Source organism: Aquarana catesbeiana, linkage group LG13 (genome assembly GCF_042186555.1).
Source record: "Aquarana catesbeiana isolate 2022-GZ linkage group LG13, ASM4218655v1, whole genome shotgun sequence".
Taxonomy (NCBI): domain Eukaryota; kingdom Metazoa; phylum Chordata; class Amphibia; order Anura; family Ranidae; genus Aquarana; species Aquarana catesbeiana.
Genome location: NC_133336.1, coordinates 24,068,395 through 24,089,333, shown reverse-complemented (window position 1 = coordinate 24,089,333; position 20,939 = coordinate 24,068,395).

Below are 20,939 nucleotides of genomic sequence, written 5' to 3'. Positions count from 1 at the left end.
AAACGTTTTTATGAATGAGAGACTTGTATAGCACTACCTATGCGAACTGAATCGCCTCATGGCACTTTGTGCCGCCGGTGTCCATCTGCGGTATAGCGTGGTCCTTTGCCCCATGGGGTCCCGACACGCTTACAAACACATATTTGGCCAATTTTTTCGACAGGATCTAATCAACCTACCAGCATGTCTTTGGAGTGTGGGAGGAAACCGGAGTACTCGGAGGAAACCCACATAGGCACAGGGAGAACGTGCAAACTCCAGGCAGATGGTGTCGTGGTCGGGATTTGAACTAGCGACCCTATTGCTGTGAGGTGAAAGTGCTAACCACTACACCACTGTGCTGCCCGGAAGTTAACTCATCTCTACTTATAGTGATAGTAAAGGCTTTATTTATTTATTTATTTAAATAACAAGCATGTCATACACATCTGCTCTGTGCAGTGGTTTTGCACAGAGCAGCCCTGATCCCTTCGCCGGCGCTCTTGGCCCCTCCCTCCTGCCGAGTACCCCAAAACAAGCAGCTTGCAATGGAGGCACCCAAGTAGGCTCCTTCCTGGGCTACAGCACTGTGTGTCCATTTATGGCCCCTCTCTCCCCTCATTGGCTGTGACTGTGGCTCAATGACTCCCACTGCTTTTTCAGCCAATGAGGGAGGAGATTTCCAGGAGAGCCGATGCTCTCTTACACATCGCTGGATCAAGATGAGGCTCAGGTATTGGGGGGGGGCAGCACAAAGAAGATTTTTACCTTCATACATAGAATGCACGAAGGTAAAAAGCCTTGAGCCTCTAGAACCACTTTAAAGCGGAGTTCCGCACAAAAATGGAACTACCGCTTTAAGGGAAGGTGACCCCTGACATGCCACATTTGGTATGTCATTTTTTTGGGGGGGGTTAGCGGATACTCTCTTTTTAGAGGATTCCAGCTCCCATTTCCTCCAGGCGCACCGCAGAACCGGAAGGGAGATCACTTCTCCCACATCCTTCTCGGCAATCATCTGGAACACGTCACAGGTCCCAGATGATTGCCCGGCCAGTCACGGCATGCCGTGAAGCCACAGCCGGGCGCCCACAGTGACCATGCCGGTGCCGCTGACAGGAGGAGGAGACGAGTGGGGCTTTGTTCCCCCGCATTGCTGGACCCTAGGGAAGTAAGTGTCCGGTTATTAAAAGTCAGCAACTGCAGTATTTGTAGCTGCTGACTTTTATTTAGAACTCCGCTTTAAGGTTAAAGATAGCATTAAGTTTAAGGGCTGCAGATAAGGTTGAGTCCATCTCCGGGCAAATGTGTTTTGCTCATCTTAGTCTGTCATCAGGTTACCCTTAACAGAGTCTCTTCCAGCAGTGCCGCTGACCAGTCTTGATGCTGCCCCTCATCTTGACATTATCATGTTGCCACTAGAATAGTCGGGACCTGTGAGGACCTTGGAAATGGATACCATTGGGAATTGTCTAGATCAGTGGTTCTCAACCCTGTCCTCAAGTACCCCCAACAGGCCATGTTTTGGGAATTTCTCTTAGATAAAAAAGCTGTCCAAAATACCAAGCCATTGACTCTGGTTTAAAGCACCTGTGCAAGATAAAGGAAAACCTGCAAACATGGCCTGTTGGGGGTACTCAGAGGACAGGGTTGAGAACCACTGGATTAGAGTACAATAGATGGAGAGAGGGGTGATTAGGGTACAATAGAGGGACAGAGTGGTGATTATGGTACAGTAGAGGAACAGAGGGGTGATCATGGTATAATAGATGGACAGAGGGGTGATTATGGTATAATAGATGGACAGAGGGGTGATTATGGTACAATAGATGGACAGAGGGGTGATTATGGTACAATAGATGGACAGAGGGGTGATTAGGGTATAATAGATGGACAGGGGGGTGATTATGGTACAATAAAGGGACAGAGGGGAGATTATGGTACAGTAGAGGAACAGAGGGGTGATTATGGTACAATAGAGTGACAGAGGGGTGATTATGGTATACTAGATGGACAGAGAGGTGATTAGGGTACAACAGAGAGACAGATGGGTGATTATGGTATAATAGATGGACAGAGGGGTGATTAGGGTAAGTGGATGGACAGAGAGGTGATTAGGGTACAATAGAGGGACAGAGGGGTGATTATGGTATAATAGATGGACAGAGGGGTGATTATGGTATAATAGATGGACAGAAGGGTGATTGCCATACAATAGATGGACAGATGGGTGATTAGGGTACAATAGAGAGACAGATGGGTGATTATGGTATAATAGAGGGGCAAAGGGGTAATTAGGGTACAATAGATGGACAGAAAGGTGATTATGGTACAATAGATGGACAGAGGGGTGAATATGATATAATAAGGGGGCAAAGGGGTGATTAGGGTACAATAAAGAAACAAAGGGGTGGTTAGAGTATAATATAAGGACACATGGGTGATTACTGTACAAAAGAGGGACAGAGAGGAGATTAGGGTACAATGGAGGGACAGAGAGGTGATAACAGTACAATAGAGCAACAGAGAGAGATTGGGGTACAATAGCATTACAAAGGAGGGTTGGGTTACAATCGAAGGACAGAAGGGAACTGGAGGAAATTAGAGAGATGGGAATTGAGTGAACAGAAGTTCAATATAGGGGATTGGGGTACAAGACGGGGCATTTAGGGAAAATATATGGGCAAAAGAGACAAAATTTTGCAATTTCTCATATCAATAAGAGTTCCACTTTGAACAGAATATTCTCGTAATTTTTATCTCTAACCAGCTCCCCGCCTCATGTGGAAAGTATAAGCCATTGCACCAGGAGAACCAGTCAGACAAATGGCTGAATTTCACACTCTTGGTGTTCTTATTTTCTAAACATCCTGAAATGAACAGAGCTGCACATTACTGTTCAGTCTTTAACCTTCAGAGAGAAAATCTAATAAGCACTTGTGAGCGAGATGATTTGTCTTGCGACTTGTATAATTGTGTTCCTGGTTTAATGGCAATGAGTTTCTCAAACGCTGGACTCTCCTGGGATCCCGCTGAGGACAAGGAATTTGTCTTAATCTGCTTTCTTCCATGGACAAAAGATCTAAATAAATAAACAGGAACAATGTAAAAATGTGTTGCAGTCTGCCGTCTCTGCCGTCCCTGCCACCTGAACGTCTCACAAGGCCGCCATCGGTAAGACGTTACATCACTCGTACATTAGGTACAATTCCTATTCTCATTCAACATTGTCTTACACATGCTGGACAACAGACCACTTGGGATTTGGGGTCAAAAAGGATTTGTTATATTATTTATTATCAAAACTTTTGCATCCTATCTGAGATTAACATCTTCATTGTCAGCCTTAACGAAGAGTTTAAAGTGGGCCATTCAGTCATTTTACATTTTAATGTCTGCAGGAATACATTCTTTGCACCTTTTATCATGTGCTTGACATCCAGTCAATGACGTTGTCTAGGCTGAGATGATGTCATCAGTCTGCTGCAGAAGGAAGCATTTCCTCAGTCTCCCATCACCCAGTGATCAGACTGCAGCAGTAACTTTGTGGCAAGGGACTTTACATCCATGAGTGCCCATCAAATCAGTGGCAGAACTACCAGGGTCACAAAGGCCCTTGTGTTCCGCCACCATTGGGGAGCCCCGAGATGACAGGAAGGGGGCCCACTGCAGAACATGTGAAAGGATCATGCTACGGGACCGTAAGGCTCGGTTCACACATCTGCGACACCAAAGTCATGCAGCTTGCTTGGAACTTACTTGCGATTTCCTTGCAATTTCATTGCAATGTGAGTTAACATTGCAGTCTATGACAATCAAATTGCACCAAAGTCGCAGAACAGTAGTGTACCAACCTTTTAACCTTTTTTTTTTTTTTGCTGTGACTTGTTTCGCATTGATTAAGATGGCACCCATTGAAATAAATGTGTTTTGACTTGTCATGTGACTTTATGGGGTCGATTTAGTAATGGCAAATAGACTGTGCACTCTGCAAGGGCAGTTGCTCCAGAGCTTAGTAAAAGAGGCAAAGCTTTGCTTTGCAAAGAATACCCAATCATGTGCAAGGAGAATTTTTAAAAAACAGCATTTTTGCTTGCACATGATTGGATGATGAAAGTCAGCAGAGCTTCACCTCATTTACTAAGCTCTGGAGCAACTGCAACTTTCAGAATGCAACTGCAACTTTGCAAAGTGCATAGACTTTTTGGCTTTAGTAAATCAACACCTGTGTGTCGCATAATAAGTTGCATCAGTGTGAACGGGGCTTATGAAGGGCCCCACAATAGGAGTAAAGGGGAAGGGCTCAGGGCTTAGAGAGAAGGGGCCCCCGGGACTGATGGAAAGGGCTCCAGCAGTCAAGGGGTCCCGTCATGGTTTCTTGCACCGAGGCCCTAAAGGTTTTAGTTACAGCTCTTACATTCAGGACTGCATGCCCGGTAGAGTCCCCCTCTTACATCTGGGAGTACCCAACAGAGTCCCCCCTTACATCCAGGTGTGCCCATTAGAGTGTTCCCTTCCATTCAGGAGTGCCCGGTAGAGTCCCCTCCCTTTCCATCCAGGAGTATCCAGCAGAGTCTTCCCTTACATCCAGGAGTGCCTGGCTGGCTGGTTGGCTGGCAGTGGATCTAGATGGGCTGGTTTCTGTATTACAATGCACAGACTGCTAAATTCACTGCCAGCCAGCTGGCGGTGCCCTGGGCCAGATAAGATGGAGGCAGTGGGCCACATGGAGACCTCCGTTTTAGAATAAGGTTGCAGATTTATGCCCCCGGTTAAGGAAAGCACCAGATATAGGGTTGCCACCTGTCCAGGATTTACTCAGACAGTTCTGGTTTTGAATCATGTGCCCCGGTTTCAGTCCAACTGAAACCCGGACACATTATTCAGACCAGGCTGGCGCTCCCCAAGTAACTGAGATAGTCATACACAAATCCGTTGCCGTCCGGGAGCTGCAGGCAGCTGTTTGGGGGCAGGTTTGACTGAAGGGTGGGATGATAATGTCAACAAGAGCAATTTAGCCACACCCACTGTTTGCCAACATGCGCTCTGTGCGCTACATTACTACTCTCCTTGGGGCACCCAAATGTATCCAAGGTCTTTTAGAATCCTATAGTGTTTACTGCATGAAAAAAAAAAAAAATTCCCTGTGCTGCAAAAGTTTGGTTTAAAGAAAAGGTGGCAACCCTAACCAGATATTAGGATGTAGATTTGCTGCTCTAAGCCATTATTGGGTTAAAGAGCAACAGCAGCCAAATGCCTAAACTGTTCTATCGCCAGATAATTTGTAAAGGTCACAATAATACCGGACGTTGTTAAAAAAAAAAAAATGCCAGTTTTTGTACGAAAAAAGGTCAAACTGCTCTGAGCCCTGTCTAGCGCCCCCCTATGGTGATGAAGAAAAGAGAAAACAACAACTCCTCATTGGTTAATGATAACTTACAAAGTGTGAACCCCACAATCTGTTATTATAGTCACAACCGGTTTCTTCATTTAAGGTTTTGAAGACAAAGAAGCTGAGAATATAAGGCAGAGAGGCACCATGGAGGGGACTGAGTGGTACCACCAGCTGGGTAATCATTGATCTGCAATGTTTTCACTTCTAAATCAATGAAAGAAGGAAAAAGAACTTTCTTTACCCGCAATTGTAAGGATCAAAAGGCAGCGATTCGTGAGGGCTTGTAAGGATCAGGATCAAAGGGGAACTTTCCATGGGGGGGGGGGGGGCTGAGTAAGGGAGCTGAGATCATGGGACGCTTGTAGATATTCGGGGAGATGAATCGGCGCTGAAATTAATATTTTACAATAATGATTTTCTTCATTTGAAAAATGGGTAATTTCATGTGTGATAATTAAAATTACTATTATTCCAACCAAAGCAAACACGGTCATGGTTAAAATTCAGGCAGTGTGAAATATATAAATGAGCTCTTCAAACAGCAGTCAGCCGTAAATGAATGGATAGGCTGCCGGATCTGTGATGTCACCGATCTCAAGTTGGGGGCAAAGGCTGCATTGTCATTGGTGCTACCAGTCTCTAATGTATGGACATAGGCTGCATTCTCGGTGATGTCATCAATCTTTCATGAGTGAATACTCTGCATTCCCGGTGAAGTCATCAGTCTCTAATAATTGAATAGGCTGCATTCTTGGTGATGTCATCAGTCTTTAATGAATGGATAGGCTGCATTGTTTGCAATGTCAGCTGTCCACATTATCGCTAATTTCATCATTCTTTAATGTATAGATATATGGCATTCTCGATGATGTCATTGATCTCTAATGAGTGGATAAGCTGCATTCTCTGTGATTTGACCATTATCTAGTGATTGGATACGCTGCGTTCTCAGTGATGTCACCGGTCTCTAATGAATGGATAGGCTGCATTCTCAATGATGTCACCCGTCTTTAGAGAATTGATAGGCTGCATTCTCGATGATGTCATTGATCTCTAATGAATGGACAGGCTACATTCTCAGTGATGTCACCAACTTTCTAGAGATGGATAGGCTACATTCTCAGTGACGTCATTGATCCCTAATGAATGGATAGGCTGCATTCTCGGTGATGTCACCGGTCTCTAGAGAATGGATAGGCTGCATTCTTGGTGATGTCATCAATCTCTAATTAATTTATTTTCCTGAACTCTAATGCCCTGTACACACGACCGGTTTTGCCGTCGGAAAAAACTCTGAAGGTTTCTCCGACGGAATTCCGCTCAAGCTGTCTTGCCTACACACGGTCACACCAAAGTCCGACCGTCCAGAACGAGGTGACGTACAACACGTACGATGGGACTAGAAAAAGGAAGTTCAATAGCCAGTAGCCAATAGCTTCCGTCTCGTACTTGCTTCAGAGCATGCGTCGTTTTTGGTGCGTCAGAACAGCATACAATCGAGCGTTTTCTACGATAGTAATTTGTTCCATCGGAAAAATATAGAACATGTTCTCTATCTAAGTCCATCTGAATTTTCGACGGAAAAAGTCCGATGTGTCATACACACGGTCGGAATATACGATGAAAAGCTCCCATCGGACCCTTTCTGTTGGAAATTCCGCTCGTGTGTACGCGGCATTAGTGATATCACTGGCCTCTGGTAAATGCCTAGGATGCATTCTTAGGCTGGCCATACACAAAGCAAATTTCTTTCCTGCAACCCGTGGTTGCTCGATTCCCTCATCAACACATACAGGGTTGATGCAGGAATCCCTCCTGCTGAGGGAGGGCGGGGGAAGCCGTCCCCATTGGGAGAAGACAGTGATTATCGCTAGCAGCTATAGCAGCAGCTAGAAATAATCGCAAGAGAATCCGGCAGGCTGGTTATACCCAAGTTGATCGATCAATCAATTTGGTACATTCAGTCTGCCCATTAACATTTCGAATCTCGGCCGGTTCCTGCTGAACTGGCCGAGATTTGAACCGTGTATGGCCAGCCTTAGTAATGTCACCTGTTTCTGGTAAGTGAATAGGCCGCATTCTTGGTGATGAATTCAGGTTGTAATGTCATCTGTTTCTGGTGAAAGGATAGGCTGCATTCTTGGTGATGTCATCAGTCTCTAAATAATGAATTAGCTGCATTCTTAGTAATGTCTGTAATGAATAGATAGGCAGCAGTCTTACTGATATCATTGGTAATGAGTGGATAGGCTGTGTTTTCAGTGATGTCACCCGTCTTTACGTTAGGGATAGGGCGCATTCTGAGTGATGTCATCAGCCTCTAGTGAATGGATAGGATTCTCACTGATGTCACTGGTCTCTAGTGAAGGTATAGGCTGCGTTCTCAGTGATGTCTCCCGTCTCTAGTGAATGGATAGGCTGTATTCTCGATGATGTCATTGATCTCTAATGAATGGACCGGCTACATTCTCAGTGATGTCACCAACCTTCTAGAAATGTATAGGCTGCATTCTCAGTGATGTCACCAACCTTCTAGAAATGTATAGGCTGCATTCTCAGTGATGTCACCAACCTTCTAGAAATGTATAGGCTGCATTCTCAGTGATGTCACCAACCTTCTAGAAATGTATAGGCTGCATTCTCAGTGATGTCACCAACCTTCTAGAAATGTATAGGCTACATTCTCAGTGATGTCACCAACCTTCTAGAAATGTATAGGCTGCATTCTCAGTGATGTCACCAACCTTCTAGAAATGTATAGGCTGCATTCCCAGTGATGTCACAGGTCTCTAGAGAATTGATAAGCTACATTCTCAATTATGTCATTGATTTCTAATGAATGGATAGGCTGCATTCTCAGTGATGTCACCGGTTTCTAAAGAATGGATAGACTGCATTCTCAGTGATGTCACCAGTCTCAAATGAATGGATAGGGTGCATTATCAATGATGTCACCAGTCTCCAGTGAATGAATAAGCTGTATTCTCAGTGATGTCACTGGTCTCTAGTGAATGGATAGGCTGCATTCTCAGTGATGTCACCGGTCTCCAGTGAATGGATAGGCTCAGGGTTTTTTTTCTCAAACAATAGGTGCTGGAACTCAACCACAAGTTTCACTCTCTCCCCACACACACCCTCCAAATCACATCGAATAGTGAGTGTGGTCAGTCAAATTTCACAAACAGTAGGAGGGTCTTAAAGGGGCATTAAATACCAAGATTGCATTACATACAGAGTGCAGAGTTCATGGGGGTTACACACAGAGTGCAGAGCTATCACTTGTAAACACAGAAACCAGACTTCTGTGTTTACAAGTGATTGTGGTGAGCAGGCCCCCCTCTGAGCCAGAGGTAGTGGAACTGAGTTCCACCAAGTTCCCCCTGAAAAAAAGTCCTGGTTAGGCTGCATTCTCAGTGATGTCACTGGTCTCCAGTGAATGGATAGGCTGCATTCTCAGTGATGTCACCGGTCTCCAGTGAATGGATAGGCTGCATTCTCAGTGATGTCACCAGTCTCCAGTGAATGGATAGGCTGCGTTCTCAGTGATGTCACCGGTCTCCAGTGAATGGATAGGCTGCATTCTCAGTGATGTCACCAGTCTCCAGTGAATGGATAGGCTGCGTTCTCAGTGATGTCACCAGTCTCCAGTGAATGGATAGGCTGCATTCTCAGTGATGTCATCGGTCTACAGTGAATGGATAGGCTGCATTCTCAGTGATGTCACTGATCTCTAGTGAATGGATAGGCTGCATTCTCAGTGATGTCACTGATCTCTAGTGAATGGATAGGCTGCATTCTCAGTGATGTCACTGGTCTCTAGTGAATGGATAGGCTGCATTCTCAGTGATGTCACCGATCTCTAGTGAATGGATAGGCTGCATTCTCAGTGATGTCATCGGTCTCCAGTGAATGGATAGGCTGCATTCTCAGTATAGTCACAGGTCTCGTACTGAATGGATAGGCTGCATTAAGGTTTTACATTGCTCCTCATAAAGCTTCACTCATGAGGTTTTGTAGGGAATTTCTTTGTGATTTATGAAGCACACCAGCATTCCGCACAAAAAAAAACCTGTGTGAATAAATTCCTGTGTCAAGCAATGCACCTGCTACGACACAAAGGCATTTGTCAGATATCATTAGGTTGATTAGGCAGTGAACTGATCTCTCGCTGGTCATCAGATTCATCAGGATTGCCCTCGTTCTTTTTGTGACTCTGATTAATTAGTCTTGTCTAACACTTGTATGTCAAATGGCAGAGGAGGAAATGAATTACTGAGATGTGCCAATTCATCCTGACTCCATCAGCAGAGCGGGGGCGTCGGCGGGCCCGGATATTTCTGTGTCGGAAAAAAATGCAAAATGCAAGAAAATCACTAAAGTGTCATTTAGGACAAACCGCACGGCTTGTATTGGTGACAACTGAATGTGTTCTGTTCTGTTAAATTTGCATGCTTGCATTTGTCGACTTAGGCGTTTTAAACAAAAACATTTTTTTTTTTTTTTCCGGGGGGGGGAGAGTTGTTAAGAAAAAGAAAAACTGTAGTGGATTTTGAGTACATATCTTATTTTTTTTTTTAATAATAAGTACATGAAAGTATTGCTTTATCATGTACCAGTGAATGTAATTAGCATACTTGCTTAAAGTGTCATTAAAGCCACATCATTAAAAACTATCAATAAATGATGTATTACATGATGATCAAAATCACTATGTTTTTTTTATTTCTGTATTCTGCAAAAAACCTGGCTGATCCTGCTGTTCTCTATCTCCCCCTCCTGTCCATGTCCCAACTGCAGTTGGGGATTTTGCATAGCAGTGTTGGCAGCTCTGAACATGCTCAGTCTTCAGTGTATTTTCTACCCTGGGCATTTTTTCTCAATCACATCTGAGCAGCCCATGTGACTATAGAGTCACACATAGGGTGTACACACAGTGACAGCCCACTCCCTCCCTCCTCCTCCATGCCCACTAACACAATGACGGCGGAATATTACATGTAGATTATTGGAGGCATCACCTCCCTGTTATTCTATGACACAGGCTGTAGTGGCGTGACACAGCCTGTGACTGGTAGAAACCTGCCCATATCGTGTTATTGCCAAAAAATAATAAAGATTTCATTTCAAATATATATTTGCATGATAACTTAAAACAATTTATTAATATTAATTATATATTTTTACTCTATATTCCAAATGCTGTTTTTTTTTTTGAATATGTGACCAGCAGCAGAGGACTAGAAGCTCCTCCTGCTTATGTTTCCCTACAGACAGGCTGGGAGAGAGCTGGGTCATGTGACAGCTGGATATCGCTTAGGAAAAAGGCACTTAGATGTTTTTTTTTTAATTAAATGAATTACAGCTCCATCATCCACATACCGAAAGACATAGGCCTGCGCACAAGGTGTGCCAGGTGTGCCTGAGCACATCCTAATCACCCTGTGCTACGCAGATTCCCCCTGTTTGGACCCCTGATATTTCACCAAAGCCCCCTAACGGGGCTCTTACAAAAATTGTAAAAAAATTATAAAAATAAAAACTACTGACACTTTCCACTGCCCTACTGACCCTAATCTGTGCCCTACTGACACCGTCCATTGCCCTACTGACCCCAATCTCTGCCCTACCGACACCGTCCACTGCTCTACTGACCCCAATCTCTGCCCTACCGACACCGTCCACTGCTCTACTGACCCCAATCTCTGCCCTACCGACACCGTCCACTGCTCTACTGACCCCAATCTCTGCCCTACTGACCCCAATCTCTGCCCTACCAACACCGTCCACTGCTCTACTGACCCCAATCTCTGCCCTACCGACACCGTCCACTGCTCTACTGACCCCAATCTCTGCCCTACCAACACCGTCCACTGCCCTACTGCCCCTAATCTCTGCCCTACTGACACCATCCTCTGCCCTACTGACCCCAATCTCTGCCCTACCGACACCGTCTACTGCCCTACTGCCCCTAATCTCTGCCCTACTGACACCGTCCTCTGCCCTACTGACCCCAATCTCTGCGCTACTGACACCAATCTCTGCCCTACCAACACCGTCCACTGCCCTACTGCCCCTAATGTCTGCCCTACTGACACCGTCCACAGCCCTACTGACCCCAATCTCTGCCCTACTGACACCATCCACTGCCCTACTGACCCCAATCTCTGCCCTACTGACACATCCACTGCCCTACTGACCCCAATCTCTACCCTACTGACACCGTCCACTGCCCTACTGACCCCAATCTCTGCCCTACTGACACCGTCAGTATATATACACATAAACATGTTTGATCTTTGGGGTGCACACACTAATGCAATAGGCTGCGCACACCAATGGTCACAACTCAGCCGTGATGTCAGGGATGGGCGGAGCCGTGGGAACCGAACAGCTATCAAACACCAGCCAATCATTGGGCTGTTTAAGAAAGGAGGGGGGGTCTGCCCGCCCAGACCCCATCCCATTGACTTGTGTTTCATAGCTGTTCGTTCCCGCCCACCCCCGACATCACCGCTGAGTTGTGACAGCTGGTCTCTCTCCCTGCAAGCAGTTACATTACCTGAAAGTTTCACACACTGAGCGACTCTTACAAGCCTCACGATCTGCTCAATGTGAAACTGTTTCACAGGCAGCGTGGGCTGTACCCTCCTTGGATGCAACATTTCAGAGCAGATCTCTGGAGACAGCACGAGGTGATTAGGGTGTGCCCAGGCACACCCGGCACACTCCGTGCGCATGCCTATGGCTATGGCTATGATTCTCAGCGCTCAGGAGGTTCATCTGCAAAAAGGAAAACTTGCTCACATAGAAAAGAGAAATGATAAAAGATCTGTTCACAGCAATTTGTTTCAGAACTCTTGTATGCCATATTTTGCATTTCAAGTCAACTGGAATAAATTCCTTCCAATAATCAATGCATCCAAAACCTGTCAATGCAACACATCATGGTTCAGCGGTTTTGGTTTTCAAGTCAATGCAGCTCCGGATTCTCCTCCATGGTATTGTATCTCACACGAGCTCTGATAAGTATCTACAACTTTTATTATGCCTCACGAAAAGTCTTTTTGATTTATTCATTTTTTTTTGTTTTTGTTTTTTTTTGTTTCAGGCCATGGCAATATGGAGAAACCCTTGCATGCCACGAGAACGTGGTAATCACTATACTTAGTAATCACAATAAATTGAGTGGTGTATAAAAAGGCCTATTAATCATTTGCTTGTAATTAACTAAATCTTCAATGCATTCAGCCTGCTTAGATTCAATTTCAGAGAGCGTTTGTTGGTCAATTCATCACGCGTTGTTTGTGTCACCGGAATATGAAGAAAATGGCTTTTCATTGAGCTGTCTTCATAACTCACAATAGCCCAGAAAATAAGGACATTATTACTATGATGTTAATGTAAAATTAACTGCGCCTTTCTTTTGAATTATCACGGAGGAGGAACCATAATCCAATATTAGATTTTCATGTTGAAGTCTCTTGGGTTTTAATTGCATCTTAATTTCCCTCCACAGCAAATTAAAAGATGAAATTGAATATGCAGAGCGTGCACAGCCGGCAGTCGGCAAAAGTTTTTCGGATATTTCCAGACATCTGTTCTCAATGTCCCCTCCGCTGGTGTGACGGACAATTGTCCAATCTGTTTACTTTTTCGTTAAAGGAAAGGCGGCTCAAGCCTCCTCTATGTGCACTGAGTGGGGTTTAGTAATAATCTTATAGGTAGCAATAAAGTAACATAGCAGATTATCTCATAGTTCTGCGCTTCCTGGCTAGTACCGGGTTGGACCCCCTTTTGCCTTCAGAACTGCCTTCATTCTTCATGGCATAGATTCAACAAGGTGTTGGAAGCATTTTGGTCCATAGTGACATGATAGCATCACGCAGTTGCACATCCATGATGCCAATCTCCCACATCCACCACATCCCAAAGGTGCTCTATTGGATGAGATGTGGTGAGTGTGGAGGCCATTGGAGTACAGGGACCTCATTGTCCAGTGGTGAGATGATTGGAGCTTTGTGACATGGTGCATTATCCTGCTAGAAGGAGCCATCAGAAGATGGGGACACTGTGATCATAAAGGGATGGACATGGTCAGCAACAATACTCAGGTAGGCCGTGGGGTTTAAATGATTCTCAATTGGTACTAAGGGGCCCAAAGTGTGCCAAGAAAATATCCCCCACACCATTACACCCCCACCACCAGCCTGAACCGGTGATACAAGGCAGGACAGATCCATGCTTTCATGTTGTTTACTTCAAATTCTGACCCCACCATCTGAATGTCGCAGCTGAAATCCACACTCATTAGACCAGGTAATGTTTTTCCAATCTTCTATTGTCCAATTTTGGTGAGCCTGTGCGAATTGTAGCCTCAGTTTCCTGTTCCAGAGATGGTATTCTGTATACCTTGGTTGTAACGAGTGGTTATTTGAGTTACTGTTGTCTTTCTATCATCTGGAATGAGCCTGCCCATTCTCCTCTGACCTCTGACATCAACAAGGCATTTTCCTCTCCACAACCGCCGCTCACTGGATATTTTCTCTCTTTCAGACCGTTTTCTGTAAACCCGAGAGATGGTTGTGTGTGAAAATCCCAGTAGATCAGCAGTTTTTGAAATACTCAACCAGCCCGTCTGGCACCAACAACCATTCCACGTTCAAAGTCCCTTAAATCCCCTTTCTTCCCCATTCTGATGCTCGGTTGTAGTAGTCAACTAGGAATCTGTCGGAATATTAAAGTAGATATAAGATACATTTTGGGTCATGGCACTCCAATGGATCTCTTTATAGCAATACGCAATTTACATGGAGATTACAAGATGGAGTTTACTCACAATTTAAGCCTTGTTCCCGCTACTCAATTTTCAAAGAGCATTTTGCATGTGATTCTGCATGGAACCAGCCCATTCACATGAACGCGTGTTTGTCACCCAAAAAGAGATACACGCACAATCATCTCTAGGGTTTAAGGAGAATGACCTGAAAGAGAGAAAATATCCAGTGAGCGGCAGTTGTGTGTAAGAAAATGCCTTGTTGATGTCAGAGGTCAGAGGAGAATGGGCAGAGTGGTTTGAGATGATAGAAAGACAACAGTAACTCAAATAACCACCCATTACAACCAAGGTATGCATAAAACCATCTCTGAATGCACAACACATCCAACCTTCAAGCAGATGGGCTACAGCAGTAAAAGACCACACCGGGTGCCACTCCTGTCAACTAAGAACAGAAAACTGAGGCTACAATTCGCACAGGCTCAGCAAAATTGAACAATAGAAGATTGGAAAAATGTTACCTGGCCGGGTAAGTCTCGATTTCAGCTGCGACATTCAGATGGTGGGGTCAGAATTGGGTGTAAATAATATGAAAGCACGGATCCATCCTGCCTTGTATCACCGGTTTAGGCTGGTGGTGGGGGTGTAATGGTGGGGGGGATATTTCCTTGGCACACTTTGGGCCCCTTAGTACCAAGTGAGCATCGTTTAAACACCACGACCTACCTGAGTATTGTTGCTGACCATGTCCATCTCTTTATGACTACAGTGTCCCCATCTTCTGATGGCTCCTTCCAGCAGGATAATGCACCATGTCACAAAGCTCCAATCATCTCACCACTGGACAATGAGGTCCCTGTACTCCAATGGCCTCCACACTCACCACATCTCATCCAATAGAGCACCTTTGGGATGTGGTGGAAAAAGAGATTGGCATCATGGATGTGCAGCCGACAAATCTGCAGCAACTGTGTGATGCTATCATGTCACTATGGAGCAAAATCTCTGAGGAACGTTTCCAACACCTTGAAGGCAAAAGGGGGTCCAACCCGGTACTAGCAAGGTGTACCTTAAACAAGTGGCCAGGGACTGTAGATTACCTATATGTCGTTCAGATGTGTATTTAGTACAGCAATAAACTAGTCAATGATTTCACTGAAAGGTTGCTAAATTAGAATTCCTAGTATCCTTGACTTAAAGTATATCTAAACCCAAGAACAAATACATAATGTATTGGAGCTAATTAATCCTTAGATATGCTTTCAGCCAATCAATGAATTCTTACTGAGACAAAGCTTTCAAAATCATAACAATTATCCTTGACTTAAAGAGAAATATATAAGTGTAGCTTTTACTGGATAACTAAGTACTTGGCATGTCAACGTTCTAGGTACAAGGTCCAGTCATTATAATAACAGGCATGGAGTAGAACACATTCGTTTTGTTTGCGCACAATATAATAAATTATATGAGAATGGCTGCAATTGCAATAATCGCTCGGCTCTGGGACTTTGCGGGTCCGGCTGTACAGCCAATGAATGGTTTTGTAATGAGCAGGTAATGATTAAGACATCACCGTGACCTCTTTAGTTAAAATTGCAAAGTGGTTTGTCAATAGGAATGAGTCCAGCTTTTGTGCCTGCTGCTCCTGTTGTGGGTGTAATCTATTTAATGACAACGGACGTTGATTGAGCTCCATTATAACACAGAAGAACAAACCGAAAATGAGTATAATTAAATAGCGTCTATTGTTTATCCATATCGTTGTCTTCCAGAAATACATAACAGGTTTATGACCTTGATATAGAGCTCAAACAGGTATTGCATTAGTAAAAAAATTACTAAAAAATTTATATTATATAACTTTTGTTTAGAAACTTTTTTTGTGATATGTGACATTATATCCTAAAAACTACGCATAAGAATCAGATCATATCAAAGGATAATAACCAGTATAGGTCCTTCACCCACTGCTGAGTATAGAAGAAGAGCCCCCTACAGGGGAAACGGTGGAAAATATTTTGGGAGCTATGGTCACTGGACTGGAGCCCTCTTTATTAATTTTGAAGGCCTACTCACAGTATTTACATTTCAATAAGGTCTCAACTCCAGGATTTTCCTGTCCCTATTGATTCTTATTCTGATTTACAGGGCAATAGTCCTGCAGTTTCAGGGTTAACAATGTTTTCGGAATGTACTATGTTCATAACCCAAAGCTTATTTTCTTTGTTTACTTCTATTGATGGCCTCTGCGGCATTATTGCAGACCTAACCCGTTTACCAAGATCTTCTCCTGATGACTTTCTTCCCCCCCCCCGCCCCTCATTTTTGTACCAAATCTTGTTGTATGATTCAGAGCATGCGATGATTGTTTGCTGCCCTGCACAGTTCTCATTTACTCTGCCTTTTTCAAAATACCAATAAAAACGATTGAAACAGAAGAAGATGATTCCCTTAGTCAAGAGGTGTTTGTAGGGATGATCATCGTGGGCCTATTTGCGAGGGGGAAACGTGGGAAGCTGGAGGAGCAATAATTATGGGTTGACTCCTTTCAGGGGAAGGTCCAGGAAAGTATGGGAGGATGCTGGAAGGTACTGCTCCCTGAGGGATCGGCCACTAGAAGTGACCATATTTATTGCTTGCACCAGGAAAGTATGGGAGGGGGCTGGAAGACACTGCTTCCTGAGGCTTCGACCCCTAGAAGTGACCAAATTTCTAGGAAGTCTGGGCTCTGTAGTAAGGTAGTATTGCTTGCAACAGGAAAGTATGAGTGGGTGCTGGAAAGTACTGCTTCCTGAGGGATCGGCCCCTAGAAGTGACCATATTTCCAGGAGATCTGGGCTCTGTAGTAAGGTAGTATTGCTTGCAACAGGAAAGTATGAGTGGGTGCTGGAAAGTACTGCTTCCTGAGGGATCGGCCCCTAGAAGTGACCATATTTCCAGGAGATCTGGGCTCTGTAGTAAGGTAGTATTGCTTGCACCAGGAAAGTATGAGTGGGTGCTGGAAAGTACTGCTTCCTGAGGGATCGGCCCCTAGAAGTGACCATATTTCCAGGAGATCTGGGCTCTGTAGTAAGGTAGTATTGCTTGCACCAGAAAAGTATGAGCGGGTGCTGGAAAGTACTGCTCCCTGAGGGATTGGCCCCTAGAAGTGACCATATTTCCAGGAGATCTGGGCTCTGTAGTAAGGTAGTATTGCTTGCACCAGAAATGTATGAGCGGGTGCTGGAAAGTACTGCTCCCTGAGGGACCAGCCCCTGGAAGTGACTATATTTCCAAGAAATCTGGGCTCTGTAGTAGGGTAGTATTGCTTGCACCAGGAAAGTATGGGGGGGTGTTGGAAGGAACTGCTCGCCAAGGGATTGGCCCATAGAAGTGACCATACTTCCTGAAGATCTGGGTTCTATAGTAGGGTAGTATTGCTTGCACCAGAAAAGTATGGAAGGGTGCTGCTCCCTGAGGGATTGGCCCAAAGAAGTGATCATATTTCCAGGAAATCTGAGCTCTGTAGTAGGGTAGTATTGCTTGCACCAGGAAAGTATTAGAGGGTGATGGAAGGTACTGCTCCCTGAGGGATCAGCCTCTAGACGTGACCATATTTTCAGGCAACCTGGGCTCTATAGTAGGATAGTATTGCTTGCACCGGGAAAGTATGGGGGGGGGGTTGCTGAAAGGTACTGCTTCCTGAGGGGTCAGCCCCTAGATATGACCATACTTCCTGGAAATCTGGGTTCTATAGTACGGTAGTATTGCTTGCACCAGGAAAGTATGGAAGGGTGCTGGAAGGTACTGCTCCCTGAGGGACCGGCCCCTAGAAGTGACTATATTTCCAAGAGATCTGAGCTCTGAGACCCGCTTCCTGATTGGCCGGGAGGAGAAGCAGAAAGACATTAGCGAATATTAATTTGCTAATGTCACACAACTGGGTGGGCTCAGGGCACAGTGCTCTGCGCCCCGAGACCAACCTTTTTTTTTTAGGCCAATTAGAGCCTCAGGCTCTAATCATGTGCTTAGAAAACAAAAAATCCCCATTGAAATCAATGCGTCCGGCGCCCTGCATGTAGATTAGGGGCCGGGCACATGGATTGGGGGATGGCGCCCCTGCGCCCCTAATGGAGGGGCCGCCACTGGTGTTACTGTTTAGTGAATGGACACCAATGCAGGAGACACTTAGCTACAACCGGGGCTCTCAGTTGCTCTAATGCCCCGTACACACGGTCGGACATTGATTGGACATTCCGACAACAAAATCCATGGATTTTTTCCGACGGATGTTGGTTCAAACTTGTCTTGCATACACACGGTCACGCAAAGTTGTCGGAAAATCCGATCGTTCTGAACGCGGTGACGTGAAACGCGTACGTCGGGACTATAAACGGGGCAGTAGCCAACAGCTTTCGGCTCTTAATTAATTATGAGCATGCGTGGCACTTTGTGCGTCGGATTTGTGTACACACGATCAGAATTTCCGAGCACGGATTTTGTTGTCGGAAAATTGTATAGCCTGCTCTCAAACTTTGTGTGTCGGAAATTCCGATGGAAAATGTGTGATGGAGCCTACACACGGTCGGAATTTCCGACAACAAGGTCCTATGACACATTTTCCGTCGGAAAATCCGACCGTGTGTACGGGGCAGAAGTCTTTTATATTGCAAGCTTGTGTGCACATACTGAGCTGTAACTGGAAGAAAACGGCAGACTGAAGTGATGGGGGACCGGTGGTGACATGTATTTTATATATAGCTGGTGTTACTTGCCTGTATCTCATTACACAGGAAGGCTCTAATCACATATGCTCTTTATAATACCTCTGAGATATGGCGGGCTTTGGCTGCTCTCTCTGTTGCTTTCCATGTAACGTGAGCCTCACAATTCCGTAAAGAGCTTTAACAACAAATGTTCAATAAGCTGACCCTCTCCTAGCTAATCCGCCCTTTCCTTTATTACCAGTACTGGAGAAACTTCATGCTACGTCTATCGCTCAACCAATCAACATTCGGGTTCACCTACAATTAACAGAGGAAATTCAAAACAAAAGGGAAAAATGTCACTTTGTAGAAGGTCAGTGAGTCGCGGCAGAGTTGACTATTGTAAAGTATATTGGGAAATAAAGAGTGAGATACAGTACACAAGGGGGGGGGGGGAACTTCCGTCCCAGCTTGGAATATAAAATCTATCAATTATGTATGAACCAAAATGTTGATGTTTCCTTTCAGCGAAGGTCTCTCAGTGCTTTCGCTCAATGTAGTTCCACTTTCTCATATAAGTAAAATATATGTATGTGATCGTCAGATGAAAGGATGTTATTGGTCACGGGGGGGCGCAATAAAAATATAGGGCTCATGGATGAGTTATTTTTTTTAGACAGCAAAGTTTAAAGTGATTTTTAACCGCTTCAGCCCTGGAAGATTCTACCCCCTTCCTGACCAGAGTGTTTTTTTGCGATTCGGCACTGCGTCGCTTTAACTGACAATTGCGCGGTCGTGCGACGTGGCTCCCAAACAAAATTGACCTCCTTTTTTTCCCACAAATAGAGCTTTCCTTTGGTGGTATCTGATCGCCTCTGCGATTTTTATTTTTTGCGCTATAAACAAAATAAGAGCAACAATTTTGAAAAAAAAAACGCATTATTTTTTACATTTTGCTATAATAAATATCCCCCAAAAATATATAAAAAACATTTTTTTTCCTCAGTTTAGGCCGATCGTATTCTTCTACATATTTTTGGTTAAAAAAAATCGCAAGTGTTTATTGATTGGTTTGCGCAAAAGTTATAGCGTTTACTAAATAGGGGATAGTTTTATGGCATTTTTATTAATATTTTTTTTTTTTTACTAGTAATGGCGGCGATCAGCAATTTTTATTGTGACTGCGACGTTATGGCGGACATGTCGGACATTTTTGAAAAATTTTTGGGACCATTGTCATTTATACAGCGATCAGTGCGATTAAAAATGCACTGATTACTGTGTAAATGACACTGGCAGTGAAGGGGTTAACCACTAGGGGGCGGGGAGGGGTTAAGTGTGTCCTAGGGGAGTGATTACTAACTGTAGGGGGGATTACTCTGATCACTCTGATCACAGCTCCCGATGACAGGGAGCTGTGATCAGTGACACTTGTCACTAGGCAGAATGGGGAGATACTGTTTACATCAGCATCTCCCCGTTCGTCCTCTCCGTGAGGCGATCGCGGGTATCCCCGCTGCGATCGAGTCCGCGGGACCCGCGATCCGACTCACGGAGCTCCCGGCCGGCGCGCGCACGCAATGGCATGGCGGGGACTTCAAATAGACGTACAGGTACGCCCATTTGCCCAGCCGTGCCATTCTGCCGACGTACATCGGCGTGCGCCGGTCGGGAACCGGTTAATAGAAAATGGAATCCCCTGCACGTGAGCTAAATACAGGTGCATCTCATAGAAATTAGAAAAAAATCAAAAGTTAATTTATTTTAGTAATTCAATTCAAAAAGTGAAAGTCATATATTATCTATATATTATCTATATATTATATATATTACACACAGAGTGATATATTTCAAGCATTTATTTCTTTTAATTTTGATTATGGCTTACAGCTAAGGAAAACCCAAAATTCTGTGTCTCAGAAAATTAGAAAAGTCTGTCCATGTACAGTATAGTATGCACTCAATACTTGGTCGGGGCTCCTTTTGCATGAATTACGGCATCCATGCGGCGAAGCATGGAGGCGATCAGCCTGTGGCACTGCTAAGGTGTTATGGAAGCCCAGTTGGCTTTGATTGCGGCCTTCAGCTCGGCGGCCTTCAG